Source organism: Anolis carolinensis, chromosome 5 (assembly GCF_035594765.1).
Source record: "Anolis carolinensis isolate JA03-04 chromosome 5, rAnoCar3.1.pri, whole genome shotgun sequence".
Taxonomy (NCBI): Eukaryota; Metazoa; Chordata; class Lepidosauria; order Squamata; family Dactyloidae; genus Anolis; species Anolis carolinensis.
Window position 1 is genome coordinate 176,491,380 of NC_085845.1, and position 15,381 is coordinate 176,506,760.

Here is a 15,381-nt window from a genome sequence, read left to right on the forward strand (position 1 = left end):
CCCCAAGAGCAAGAACAAAGACTAGACCAAAATTCAAGATACAAGGCTACATGAACTTGGCATGGAAATCCACAGGAACATGAAAACAGGATTCTACGAGTCCATGAACAGGAACCACACTCGATGAGCAAAGTTACCACCTCTGAAAATCTCTCTCAGAAGCAGTTCCTCTTAAAGCTGACATCAAGGCCTCTTTCAGTTGGAAGTTTGTTCAAAACCTTTTCTCATCAATAGCCTTTTGCTGTGTCTCAAAACCTCTCTTTATTGCCTCTGTTGACATATAGCTTTTTTCTGCCAACCTCATTAGTCTTATCACAACTGAAATGCCCATCTGGCAAGGGAAAGTTTGACCTTGACTCTCCCAAGGAATTTCAAACTGCCTGCTTGAAAACATTGTGTGCCTGTTCCCAGAATCTCAGCGGCAGCAACCACCTCTAACTCTAGCTGTCCAGAAATAGCAGGCTCATCTGGCTGCATGGAAATTCTAGGCTCCAACACAGAGTCTTCTGAAAAGTCAGGTGCAGGTACAATCACAGGCTGAACAGGCCCAAACCAAGGCTCACAAGGCTCACCTGGCAGCTCAGATGCAGACTGGGCTACAACAGGGTCTCTCTCACGCCATACAAACACCAGGGGATAGGGGAAAAGCTTCAGCAAGCTGTCTGCTACTGAGACCAAAAACAAATATCAGACGGTGTCTTATTTTTGGCGAAACACAGTATCTCTACCCACCTCTTTGTTTCTCTTAAAATCTGTTAAATGTGAAATTGTCATAATGTGAATTTGTTGGTTTGTGTTCAATTGTCTGAATGTCCTTGCTGCTTGTGTAGATGTAAATTGGATTTACCTTTTGATTTATGTTAATTTGTATTGCCTCTGAGGACACAGGGCAGGATAGATTAAGTTTTCATTAATTCATTAATTCATTCATTCCTCTGTTTTTTCTTTCTCATTGGTTTCTCTCTTTGCCCACCATTATTCTGGTGCACATGCAGTCTTTGTTGGTTCTTACCTTTTTCCTCCCACATAGCAGTGGAAGTAATTCTGTCTCTTTCTTCTCTCCTCACTCTTCCCCACACTTTTTACTTCTCCTGCATTAATTGTTCCTTGAATGTGGAATGGTCTAGAAACCATCTAAAAATGAATCTGTTAGGTCTGCTTCCAACTTTGTCTCCACGATAGGTTGTATCTAGGTAGATAACACCTAATGCATAAAAATGGTATTATATTGTATTGTACAGGAAGTTCTAATGAACTTATCCATTTATAAACAATAACCATGGAATACATACTTCCAGGGTCACTTTAACGTTCATGTCAAGTTTCACATGGTTGGATTTCTTACTCTTGAAGATATTAAGAGATAGGTGTATACATGCACTCATATTTACTTGGTGTATTTTAAAATATACTGGTCTATTTAAAGTTCGGGTGCTGGATAAAATAGTGGGTCACTGTAAAGTGCTGAGTCACAGTGACCAGATATAGGGATAATGAAAACCTGAATACAGGTTTGTATCATGTGTAAAGATGATGAAAGCATGAATGCGGGATTGCAGCATGCAAGTGTACGTATTTAAGTACACCACCAGGATCATTGATGGTTGGACAGATTGATGGTGAATGGCTGGTCGGAGGATTGTTGGAGAGATCTGTACATATTGCTGTAAATATCTTCAACTGAAGATGAAACATTCCTTGGGAATGAAGCTTCTGTGTCTGCTGTTTCTTGCATGTATTTCTCTTACACACTAGAGCATGCTTTATGTTTGCTCAGAAGCTGAATAGAGTAGCCCTGCATCAGGGTCCCTGCCAATATTTTTATTAGTATCTATATACTTCAGTCAAAAAGGGCTGGTTAACAGGTTGGAAAGTCCTCCCCAGCCAGGTGAAATAATGGATAATAATGCCTGCTGAAATTTTCTAATCTACACAACCATTAATGGGATCAGAGCCTTGTATCTTATTTCATCTGACAACCCTATCAGAAAAACAAAATTAAAATACAAACCAGTACTGTCTCCTTCACCTGGGATGATCAGTCCTAAAGGATGTTGAATAACTTTCTTAGTCTACCAGAGAACACACCTTTTTCATTTCCAACTTGGCCTCATGATTTGTGCACCGTCAGCCTTCTGTCCAGGCATTCACCATGAATTGGCAGCTCAAAGGCTCTTGCAAACTATTCTTTCAGATTTTTAAATCTTTAAAGCAGACATTCTGAATGCAAGAACGAAGCTTTTCCTATGGTTTCACTTTCTGGGTGAAATATGTTTATATAGGGAAAGCTACTTGCAGGATGCAAAGAAATGGGTTTAGACCCCCTAGAATGAGCTGGATACATCTTTGCAATGATATCTTCCCTAACAGTTCTGCTAACAGACAGCTTTAGACACAGCTTAAGGAATGCATTGGAAACTCATTCCACTTCCTGAGCATCACAGTCAGCAATTGAATCCCTTACTATCATTTGTAATGACTCTCTTTTAAATCCAATATCTGGGCCCAACCAAATATTGCTTTCAGCGTTTAGTTTGAAAAGCAAAGCCATCTTTTTCAATCTGTGCAAATTTTTATTGGCTGGACATGTATTCTGTTTGCTTCTGACTCTGCTATCCATGTAAGGCAGCAAGGATTTGAGATGATTTCTATGTCGCCCTGAGTTCTTTGTTGCTGTCAGAGAAGCGTTGGCTTACTAGCTTCAAAAATGAATGAATGATTTAGCTCCAAACCTATTAAAAGTCAGTAATATGTGATATCTGAGGGAAAAAGTACAAGATGTCTAGCCAAGGCAGATCCTAACATGAAGCAATTTGAGATGGCTGCTTCACATAACAGATTTTGGGCATCATGAAAGGGTTGTACTTTTCTGATTATTTAATTTCATGGTATTGTATTTTCTCTCCTGACCAATGAGTAAATAAATGCTGGTGATGATTTTCTCCCACAATTGCCTGAGTAACTTTTCTGGCTTTGTCTGCTTTACATATTGACTTGGATGTGTGTTTGTGGGGAAGGGGGTGTTATATTCTGCCCTATTCTGGGCAGGAAAATATCTTGCACTGTCCCTGACCTGTTCTTAGCTAGTGTTATGTTTAGTCCTAAGCAAAAGTGTTACATGCTCCAAAATGTTGTTCCCTTTGATGTTGAAGGTGAAAACCTGAGGAGAAGTACAGCAATTTTATATGTAGATTTTATTAATGCCAATTGCATCCAGTTCCTAACTATGCAGACAACTGCAGTTGCATTCACCTGAACATAGCTCTCTTTAGACCTTGCCCATTAATATGAAGATTTAAGAAAAAGAGGCAAAGCTTGTGTGAAGATCTCTCAACTCACAATACTCACATTTTAAAGTACTGCAAATCATTATTTCCAACCCTACTCTGAAAGCACAACCTACCTATAAGATTTGTAGCTATATGGAATCATTCAACCAACCCTCTACCTCAGCTTCAACAGACAGTCAATGGGCATCCTAGTTTCATTCCTTTTTCACATCTCTTTCTCACTGTTGAAATTAAATTACCCCCTCAGCTTTGACTTAATGATAATCCTGTGAATGAGAGACCTTCAAGAACCCCAGTCATGAACAGCACTGCTCATATCTCACAGACTCAGGCAATGGCTGTTTTGATCAACTCAATCTATATGCAATGCTGTTTTCCTCTCTTCCTACCACCTTCCATTTTATTGAGAATTATCTTATGTTCCAATTTGTCTTGTAGTCTCATGATATACATCATTCATACAATAGTCATAGATAAGGAGGTTCCTGTCTACCCATCTTCCTTGCTATCTTGAATTGAATCATCTGGTTCCTCAGACCGGTAGTAGCTCTCTAGGATTTTATGTTCTGTTTTTCCAATCTCAGATAGAGCAGTGCTTAGACTGGTTACTGCCAGAACTTCAGCTCCACAAATTTTGGGAATTCTAGCCTATGAAAGAAACTTTTTTCAAACTCTGCATCAATACATGAGAGAACCAAGAACCTCAAGTAACATTCCCATTTGTAGGACCATCTATGATATAAATTCTATTAAGACACCAGCTGAGATCTTTGCACAGTTATTATACAATTATACTATAATGACTCCTCTTTAAGTGACATGGTAACATCCTATGGAATCTTGAAATTTGCAGTTCAGGGAAGAATTTTTTAATTTCACAACATGAAAGCTCTGGTGCTTATTCGAACTGCAAGTCTTCCATAAGCAATGGATCAATGCAATGTTTTAAATGCCTTAATGTTGAAATTTTTAATGTTTTATGGTATGTCCGATAATTGATATGGTGTTAATTGGATTATTTATGGTTATATGTATTTATTTTAGGCTTGTAATGTTTTTCTTTAATATGGTTATGAGGCATTGAATTTTTGCTATTTACTATGTTGTTAAGGAGCCCCCGGTGGTGGAGTGTGTAAAGAGCTGAGCTGCTGAATTTGCAGACCGAAAGGTCACAGTTTCGAATCTGGGGAGCGGAGCAAGTGCCCTGTGTTAGCAGTGGCGGTTCAAGCCATATGCAAAGTACGAAAGTGCAGAAGGCGTGCAGAAGGCGTGATCCTCTGGGGGGCGTTCTCGTGTGGATATACTTAATTTGTGTATAGCTCTTGAACCGCTCGGAGTGCCGTTGCCCAAACTCCTTCCTTGCTGCGAGGAAGGAGTTTGGGGCTTTGGGGAGGAAAACACCACTTCCCTCCTTGATAAAGCCCCAAACTCCTTCCTTGCTGCGAAGAAGAAGTTTGGGGCTTTGGGGAGGGAAACGCTGCTTCTCGCCAAAGCCCCGAACTCCTTCCTTGCTGCAAGGGAGGAGGCCAGAGGCTCAACGAGGAGAGAAGTGTCAAGTGATTGGTTTGGGGGGGGGGGGGCAAAAATACTGCTTGCTTACACTTGGAATTTACCTAGGGTCGGCTCTGGCTGTTAACCCCAGCTTCTGCCAACCTAACAGTTCGAAAACATGCAAATGTGAGCAGATCAATAGGTACCGCTCCAGCGGGAAGGTAATGGCACTCCATGCAGTCATGCTGGCCACATGACCTTGGAAGTGTCTACAGACAACGCCAGCTCTTCATCTTAGAAATGGAGATGTGCACCAATCCCCAGAGCCAGACACAACTAGACTTAATGTCAGGGGAAAACCTTTACCTTTACTACCATGTTGTTAAACCACTTTGAGTCCCCCTAGGGGTGAGAAAAGTGGTATATAAATAAATACTTTCAGGATAATTAATGTTGAATAGTGCAATAGTGCTTTAATAGTGCTATAGTGCCCAGAAAACTCACAGCAATCCAGTGATTCCGGCCATGAAAGCCTTCAACAACACAGTGCTATAATGGTTTATAGTGAAAAGGCCTCTAGACTTACATCTATGGATAGTGCATCTGAAAACAGTGTTTCTCCCTACTGGGAAGATGGACTTATTTCAGATCAAAACATGGGCAGAATTATCACAATAAGAGAATTTATCGCATACAGTAATATGAAATGACCCATGGAAAGCTGCTTTTATACACAAATATTTGTGAAATAGCACTTTCTCAGAAGTTGCATAAGTAAAATCCCTAGTCAGACATGCATTTAATAAACACACATGCACAATTCTCTCACATATTTTTGACTTGATGGGTGAGAAGCTTGTTAACTTATTTCACAGAGGGCGATTGCATGGCTATTAAAGCTGTCAGACATTTGGTTGCAGAATTGTGGGATTCAGTGTAAATCTGCTAGTGTACATTTGTGCTACTTTAAAAGCACACGGGATTTTGACCACTGCATGTACTTTCCTGAGATGGAGAGAGCTGTGGTTAATAGGAAATAAAAGGAACTTAGTGAAGTTGGGTAGTTATGAATTCTTCTCTTGTTTCCAAAGCTTGGAAGGTTTACATTAATTGTTTAAAACTCCCAGAATTCCCCATGTTAGGCATTCTGACAATTGCTGTCTCCAAGGAAACACTGTTCATGTCTGGTGAAGTTGTGTGTACTTCTTGGATGTTACTAAGGCAAGTAAATGCCTTTTCAGAAAGAAAAAAAAAACAAACTGTGGAAAAAAGTTTCTGCCTTTCACTGCACATAACTGTCAAGATATTGAAGGCTTGTGGTAGAACGGAGAGAAAAAAATATGGTGGATGCTGACCCATCATATGAGCTTCTGCTCCTCACAGAATGGCTCCTTCTAGACAGCTGTTGCTGAGCAAAGATTTTCTAAGTGTCTTTTGAAATAGCGGCCACCTGGTTTGTGAAGCACATAGAGCTGATCTGTAAGAAATGTGGCACTTTGTGTCAGTGTTTGACTGGCAGTTGAGTAACCAGAAAGGTAAATTCAGTCTAAAAGGCATTTCTTAAAGTTATATCCATGGTTTGTGTTAATATAGAGTCTCCCCACCTGACACACACACACAATACATTAAAACATTCTCTGCTCTCAAAAGGAAGGTGTATTGCAGCTAAAGGACTGATCTAAATATGGTGCTAGAGGGAGCTGGTGCATAAGAAAATGAATCAATGCTTAAAACATGGAAATTTCTCTCAAGAGAAGGTAAACCTATTTCTCTGAGATAGTGTAAATGGTATTTTAAAAAATAAAGAAGGAACAACGCACCCACCCCAAGTTCTTTTGACCAGAGAGTACGCTTTCCCTTCAGGCCCACTGAAAAGGTGACTGAGATGAAGTCTTGTCATGTGTAGAGATATGGGAGAAATTTTGTCCATTTGAATCTTAAAGCAGATTTATTTAATTTCACAATTTTGAAAACTATTTTTCTGTTTTGACTATAGTCACAAATATTCATTTAACTAACACTTATGCTATCATTAACATGTGACTTGACTAATTGACTAATTAACTAATATTTTTATTACCTAATACTAATAGAAATTAGCTAATTAATTAATATTAACCTAATACTAACATATACAGATATTAAAAAGGATGACTTCCCGCTTTCTTAGAAGAGCATATATTTGATTTAATCAAATTTCCAGTGTTAAGAAATGCTTTATTAACCCACTTATCATAATTTTCTTTCTTTCTTTTTTTAAACATTAGACATTATCTCATTTTCATTTTTAAAAATGACAATCTTCCATAACGTGGTCTATGGAAAAACTAAGCTTGTCTGTTAAAGATAGCAGCAGAATTGTTGGTGTTAATTATTCATATGGCCCCATCAAGTGTACATGGCACTTTATAGTAAAACAACCAAAAATATTGGACCTTATCAAAGGCAAAGACACACACACACATACAGAGGAAGGAAGACTAACAAATCACAAAACATACAACTGCAAAAAAATAAAATAAAATCCAAATGCAAAAAACAAACAAAAAGCACAATATAATACAAATCTAACTGACCAATAAATATCATTTAAATATACAAGACTACAAAACAACAGAATAAAATAAGAATTATGTCAATAAGAAATAGAGTAAGGGCTTGTTCAGGAGTGAAGGAATGGCAAAGAACTGAAATGGATTTAGACAGCTCAGAATGTAAAAGTATTTCAAGCTGAAATGTGACCTTGTTTCGAACTGAACCTTTATCATGTGTGGAACTCACATAAAGCTAGATGATTACTTTATTTGTTGTGTAAGAAAACAAATCTTTAATGGCTTTATTTTCTGCAACTGTGCCAGTTGTCACTTAAAATTTTTGGATGGAAAATTGGTTAGTAGGGCTGTGTGATCAATAAAAAAATGTTTCAAAACTCATTATAAAATTAGGGGGCGGCTATGTTTTGTTTTAAAGTGTTTCTAAAGACTTGTTATTAAAAATTTTGTTACTATAATGAGAGTAATGAAATTTTGTTACTTTTTTGTTATAATAATAGTGAAAGTGGGAAAATTTCAGGGGCTCCTTTCTCCCTCATTTTAACAGCTATTGGTGTGAAACGTGCTACAGTGATAGAACATATTTACCAATGTTAGCCCATCATGTTTCAGAACATTTCACGTATTCATGGATATTGAGAAATTTTCAAAGGTATAAAGAATATTTTTGAAAAAAAACCCTACAAGAGCTATCTTTTTGAATTTTCTACATGACACAAGATAAAAGGGGATCATTTCCCCCAACTTTCAGAAATATTCACACATTTACTGATTTTAGGAAATTTTTTAACTGTTTTGAAAAAAACATTTTTTTAAAAAACCACAGCAGCTATCTCATTGAATATGTCTCATATTAACCAATGTAATTTCTGTTTAGGGATTTCTTCCCAGCCCAGCACAGAGATTTACTTACTAGAAGTATCAGTCAGTCCTCCTCTTTGCAGATTCAACAACTTATTGGAACTCTGGCTGGCTGCTGCTACCAGGGAACAAATCTTGCCTTTATCCTAATTGGGGCTTTCTAATGCTGAGCAGAATTCTGGAAAATGTAGTTTAGGGCAGGGCCTTTTGAATTCTGACATAGGGCTCCTCACCTTCCCAAATTATATTTCCCAGAATTCTGTGCTTTCTCAGTCTCTTTCCCAGTGAACTCTACTTTCTCCCTGCTGCTTCCCTTTCCTAATGGCAAGAGGCCATTAATTTAAAGAGGAATTGCAGCCTTTTTGGCTATGCTTTGCTTCCATGTGCTGAAAATGAAACTGACTTTGGGAGGCTCCCGAGGTTTACAAAATTCAAACGAAAAGTATTGAGTAAGTTTCGATTCTTAAGTTTTTGGCACGGGCCAAGCCCACATGTTAGATATCGCATTGTAAGTACAAATTTAACAAATTTGTTACAACTTATGCCAACTAACAAAAAATTGCACACCCCTATTGGTTAAACTTTGCCATAATGGACTCACTGATCAACAAAGGTATTTGTCTAGATTGAGACTGGAGTACCACATCCAGGGAAAGATCTTGAGCATAAAAGGGTAATAAGCACCCAAGGGTTAGTATGATGGTGCCATCATTATAAGGAGCATCTTAGAGTGAGAAGGGAAACATTATTCAAAACTGTGTGTATGTGGCTTCAGGATTATCTGTTGACTTATGGTGACCATGAATTGGTGTTTTCCCCTCTCAGCAGAATGTCCCTCTATAATTTTGGCTCCTAAACCTGCCCTTGACTTATGCATGAGTTTGACTTATACATGAGTTTACAGTAAGAAAATCATGATGGCAGCGACTCTTTGGTGCTTCCCCCAAAGGAGCACTCAGAGTAGAAGGGAGTCAGTGCTTCTTTTAGGTTCTTCCAAGGTGAATTAAGCTCTCTTCTTTCTCTGCTCAGAGAAACTCTTTCTTCATAAGAGTTAATAAATTCATAAACTGACCTGTAGATATGTTGACCCAGTGTTTTTGGGTCAATTGTTTTACTAAAATTTCTTATACATGAATATCTACAGTAACTCTGGCTAATGTCAGATGCCCAATCCAAGGTGACTAGACAATCCAAAATATGCTTGACATCCCCTCCCACATCTACTAAAAAGGGCTTAAAGAGGTAGGTAGTATTTTCCCTTCCCTTACCATGCAATGGCTGCTGGCAATTTCACCTAATTAACTGCCTGACCACCTGCCACTGAAAATCCATCATTTCAAAATTAATTGCACTCTTGAAATGAACTGAATGTGTTGTCCTTTCCTCTTGTTTTGGCCTGAAGCCTTCTTGGCCATTCTGTTGATTAAAGACAAAAAACCCCAGTAGCTTTGTTAATGTTATTTTATTATTCTAACTGTCTTTGCATTTGTTCTTCATTTGATTATAAGGTGTTGTTTTCACTGCTTTGTGATTCTGGGGGTATTAATGTTAACCAAGCTAATGACAGAAAGGCAACCTTTGGAAATATTCAAGTTTAGAAACTTTGGAGAAAATATAAGATTTCCATAAAAGTGGCATTATTTCAGCAGGCTCCTTTTTTGTCAAAGAAAATTAGGTACAATTGATATCTCAAGAATCAGAAAGCAATGAAAACAAACAATAATGCCATCTGCCTATAACCAAACAAAGAACAAATAAAGAAATAAGCAAATAAATAAATAAATAAATATTGACCAAGCTGCTGTTTTTTTTGTTTTTGTTTTTTTTGTCTTTAATAAACAGAAAGGCCAAGTTCATGGCAAGTCTGTTCCTCAACGTTGTTGCCACTGGAGACTGACCGACAACTTTTGGGATGTGCTCAAGGAGGACACTCTTGCGACAGGCCTACATGACAGACTCACCAATGGAAGGTCATCAATGTCACATCACATGGTAGGTGCCCATGGATCCCATCAAGCGGGACAAACTGAAGAAAAAGAAGAATCAACAGAATGGCCAAGAAGACTTCAGGCCAAAACAGTAGGAAAGAATGATAGACTTTCAGTTTTATTTGAAGAGTACAATTGAATTTTCTTCTTATATGTTTTATATTATATAAAATATGTGGTTTAATGAAAATATCATATGTGTGTGTGTGTGTGTGAGAGAGAGAGAGAGAGAATACACACACACACATACACACACACACACACACACACACACACACACACATATATATATATATATATAGAGAGAGAGAGAGAGAGAGAGAGAGAGAGAGAGAGAGAGAGAGAGAGAGAGAGAGAGAGATTGTGGGCCTTTCTATTTTGAAGGAACAGAACCTTTCATGACTCTTTTCTCCTTTTTCCATGAACCAGAATCTTCCTAAAATTGCCTCAGGCATTAATGAAAGATTATAAACAAAGGTGTTCTTTGAATCTGATCTGTCCAAAAGAATGTACATATAAAATAAAAACAGCTCTTCTGCATCATTGATGTGATGCTAATGGACAGTGAATAATTAATGCTTCAACACACAATGTTTTCTTGCAGGTTGAACTCACTGTTCCTCCACGATCAGAGAAAATAAACAGATAAACAGATACATATCCCCTGATCTTGGGCAGAGCTAGGCACACCTAATCTCATTGATTTTAGATGGCTTAGGGATGCCTAATTATATTCAAGATTCAATTGGGTACTTGTGGTATGATGGAAGCAGCCTGACATGTTCTTAGAATAACTATGTTTTTTTTTAATCGAGCAGTCTTTTTTTCAGAGGGGGATTATAAAAGTATAAGGAAAGTGGATAACAGTAGGAATATGTGCCATAAACCTAAATAAGTAATAAACAATATAGCTGTTTCAGCATGGAGAAACTTAAAGGAGTTCACCAGCATTTTTGGAGTAATCAGAAAATAAAATTTTCTGCTTCCGTAGACTATAGTCAATTCAATCACATGAAATCTTGGGCCTTATGAAATGGACTGTAATCAACACAGATTGCCCAACAACATGGTTAAACCACACTCTACAAGACACTTTGTTTATTCATACCAGCATCTGGAACAAATCAGAAGCCTTCCTATACCTGGTGCTCTCAAGATATTCTAGACTGCGATTCCCATTACTCCCAGGTGACATAGGAAATGTTGAATGATTGTGAGTGAATCCAAGGTATCTAGGAATTATACCAGATTTAGGAGGGTTCCGTGACCCCTGTTTGAAGTTATAGTCCATTTTACTTATACTTACAGAGCTTACTAGAAAACAATAATAAAAAAACAGGTCAGACACCAGAGAATTTCTCCAGCTCAGTTTAGGAACTGATTGGTATTACCTGCCAGTCTTTATATAACTTGGGTAAAGCCCCACATCCCAGAAGAGACCCAGTTTGGAGGTGAAAACAGGCTGTGTTCTGTTATGGACAACTTTAGTGGTGCAAGAGAATTCAAGTAGCACAAGAATATGCCACAGTGTCCCTGATGAAATTTCTCTTGTACTTGACTGTTACTACTCCAGTTCTCAGGTTAATTGATGTTGGGCACTAGCAATTATTTTTCCCCAACTTGGCACTGGCACTACATTGAGTATGCCTGTTAGGTATAACATTTCCTTCCTTTCTCAAAATTTCCTGGGGACTAGTAGCCAATGGCTCAGGGACTAACACTAGTCCAAGGACCACCACTTTGAGCAGCACACATCAAATCTATAGAGTGGGTTATCTTCAATACAGAAACAATGATCTAGCTTTCTTTTGTGTTGAGCCTTGACCAAATGTTGGCTGCTGCCTCTTTCCCTTTTTAAAAAATGAGAAACAAATCCTCTATATTGCATGCTCCCAAGCAGCTTTGCTGCATTAGGCAAAGAAAAATATGGCACCCTCAATTCTATGTAACAGCATTGGCATCAAGATAAAGACTTTTATCATATTTGAGGACAAAAAGAAAGTTTAAGGGATTCAGGACAAAAACGCGGCATATACAAACTTATGTGTAACGGAAATGACTAGGGAGTTGAACAGGAAAAAGTGGGGATTCTTAGTACTTGCCTTCAGAATCTGTCATATTTGATGCTTTACTCACTCTGAGGTACGGTGGTGGTGATGATGATGAAGTGGGTGGGGTGGATAAAAGGTGATGCAGAATTGCTTCACCTCTTTCTTTCCCACACTCTGACAGATCAGAATCTGAACATTGCCCTTATGCTCCAACATACATAATATCTTGCTTTCAAATCACTGTTATACTGTAGTATAGTATCCTAATGGTTTCCAGGTTGCATACAGTATGTACTGGGATAAGTTCCCATCAAACTAAAACATTCCTAGCAAATATTTTGGTAAGTCTTTCCAGGCTAGGTTTCAAACTCGCCATCTATGGTCTCCTTTTATTTAAACTATTTTGTCTTCTTGCCCTTGCTATTAGAAAGTCTCTAATATATATTTGTAAGGAAGAAACATTTATTGTGTCAGCTTGTTTTTTTTTGGAGCAATGTCCTTTAAACTCTAAGGCACATTCTTCTGCACTTCTCTGCAGTAGCCTATGTAAAGCCACATTCATTAATACCACAACCAAAGACATATTAGTTTTTTTTCTATACTCTTCAGATCTCACCAGAATTCTTTCTAATATGTGCTTTTATTTAAAGGTACAGCTACAGTTAAATCATTTAAATAGGTTTTAATTACATTATCATAGGTTTGTTGCCCTCAGATTGTTGACAGTGAAAGGTAAAGTACAAATCTTTTCTCCTGGGTCAAGAGGAAAGCTTTTCTGGGCAGGTTATTCTACTCTCATATTCCGCAGTGTGCTTACATGTGCTTCTCAGCATAGCATACTGAATTTTTGGGACAGCATGAAATGAGCTTAATTTAATTCCAAAGTCAATAACACAAGGGTTGCTGGCCTGACTGTATTATTCATTTTTCATATTTCATTTGCTAAACACATATCATTTTAGCTGATTTGGGCCTCATATCAAAAGAAAACCATTCTGCTGAGCTGGTGCATCATGTGAAGCATTTTCCCCAACTTAATGTCTTGGGCTCTCCATCTAACAAGTGAATTTGTGGTGTTCTAGCTCCCCACTTCCCCCAAAAAACCTGTAATATTGCCAGGCTTTATCATTTCAGAGAACTAAATCATTCTCTGAAAATGTCTATACCTGAATTCCTATTTAGGATTACAGTCCCAGAAGACTGCCCATTTCAGGGCATCACCTCTGCTTACACACTTCATTAACTTAGTTACCTTGTGAGAGAAACAAGCAAAACAACCACTTTATATTATGGTAAATATCTACACTAGATAAATGCATAATGACCCACATCTATTATTTCCCTACTGTGTTACCCACTCAAGAAGAACAAATTTAGATTACATTTGTGTCAAATGTAATATTTAATGTAGTTTGATCATGCTATTTGTTCAAATTTATACCCTCCACCCAATCCCACAGTGTCACAGAGGTGCAAATTCCTTTTGAAAGATAAACAATATCTTTGATTAAAAGGAATCTAAAAACAATGCAGTACTTATTTTCCACTATTAAATGGGTGACAAGTATCCTACATAATCAATAAATAGAACAAGGATTTTGATAGACCTGATGAAACATATATGGTTCTGTTATCTTATTTCTTTAGAATGGGGGATTGAGGGTCCTTTCCACTTGTCAGTTCATATGAATCTTGTATTGAACCCTGGTATCACCTTCTAGCCAGCTGAGTGTCCAACTTATAACTCCACATTCTTAATTCTTAGAATCTCAGGATATTTATACTGTATGGGAAAATAAACAGACTCTGTGGTAGTTTTTAGGCTATTATGCAATCATGGGTTTATAAAATTAAAACTATCCTGTAACACTGAGGATTTTGCAAGCTATGATCATCTGTACTCCGAACCCAGGAGGGACATTACTGTGATGTTAAACATTTGAATCATAGACTGTCTCATTATGATTGGTCCATCTACCCCCAGAGTGAGCAAAGTGATCCCCGGAAGACTACATCCATGACCTGTTTTTATTTTATTTTATGAAATGCAGAAATATAGAATGGGTGATGCCTGGCTCAACAACAGTCCATGTGAAAAAGATCTTGGAGTTTTCGTGGACAACAAGTTGAGCATGAGCCAACAGTGTGATCCAACAGCTTAAAAAGCCAATGGGATTTTGAGCTGCATCAAAAGGAGTGTCTAGATCGAGGGAAGTCATGGTGCCTTTGTATTCTGCTTTGGTAAGACCTTACCTGGAATACTGTGTCCAGTTCTGGGCACCACAGTTTAAAAGAGATATTAAAAGAGAATGTGTCCAGAGGAGGGCTACTAAATTGATCAAAGGTCTGGAGACCATGTTCTATGAGGAGCAACTTAAAGTGCTGTGTACGTTTAGCCTGCAGAAGAAAAGGTTGAGAGGAAACTTGATAGCTAGCCATGTATAAATATGTGAAAGGTTGTCATAAGGAAGAGGGAGAAGACTTGTTTTCTGCTGCTCTGGAGCCTAGAACTCAGAGCAATGGGTTCAAATTACAGGAAAGGAGATTCCACCTGAACATTAGGAAGAATTTTCTGACTGTACGAGCTGTTCAACAGTGGAACTTTCTGCCTCAAAGTGTGGTGGAAGCTCCTTCCTTGGAAACTTTTAAACAGAGGCTGGATGGCCATCTGTCAGGGATACTTTGGTTCTGCTTTCCTACATGGCAGGGGGTTGGACTAGATGGCCCATGTGGTCTCTTCCAACTCTATTATTCTATGATTCTATATTATTTTAAACTGCACTGCTTGCCACAGCTTCTTCCCCCTTTTATAGTTCATGTGCCTTCCCACATCTCACCTCCCATCTAAGTTCATTCTGTACTCACAAGATCACAGTTTCAGTCCATGACATATGTCAACAGGACTGGTAAATTCTTCTGGCTGAAAATCTGAAAAGCTTCCCCAATCAATGTAGATCAGTTGTTGGTATGTTCTGGGAGTTAGGAGCCATTTTTGCTCTCTGAAAACAATTGTAGATGTCATCCCTAGAAAAACAACAAGATCACATTTTTTCCAATCCAGAAGTCACCTATATTCTCTTCCAGTTTTGAAAAAGATGAACTGGTCATCTCCCCATCATTATGGTGTTGCTATGCTTTTCTTTTTTTA

At 38.1% G+C, this 15,381-nt stretch overlaps 1 long non-coding RNA gene across 1 annotated transcript in view; it reads left to right on the forward strand.

Moving 5' to 3' along the window:
- The window catches only part of LOC134299636 (uncharacterized), a 90,153-nt gene that overhangs the window by 56,837 nt on the left and 17,935 nt on the right, over positions 1 to 15,381 (forward strand). The window contains exon 2 of the long non-coding RNA XR_010006868.1: positions 10,037 to 10,186. This is a non-coding gene — a long non-coding RNA (uncharacterized LOC134299636). The remainder of the gene's footprint in view (positions 1 to 10,036; positions 10,187 to 15,381) is intronic.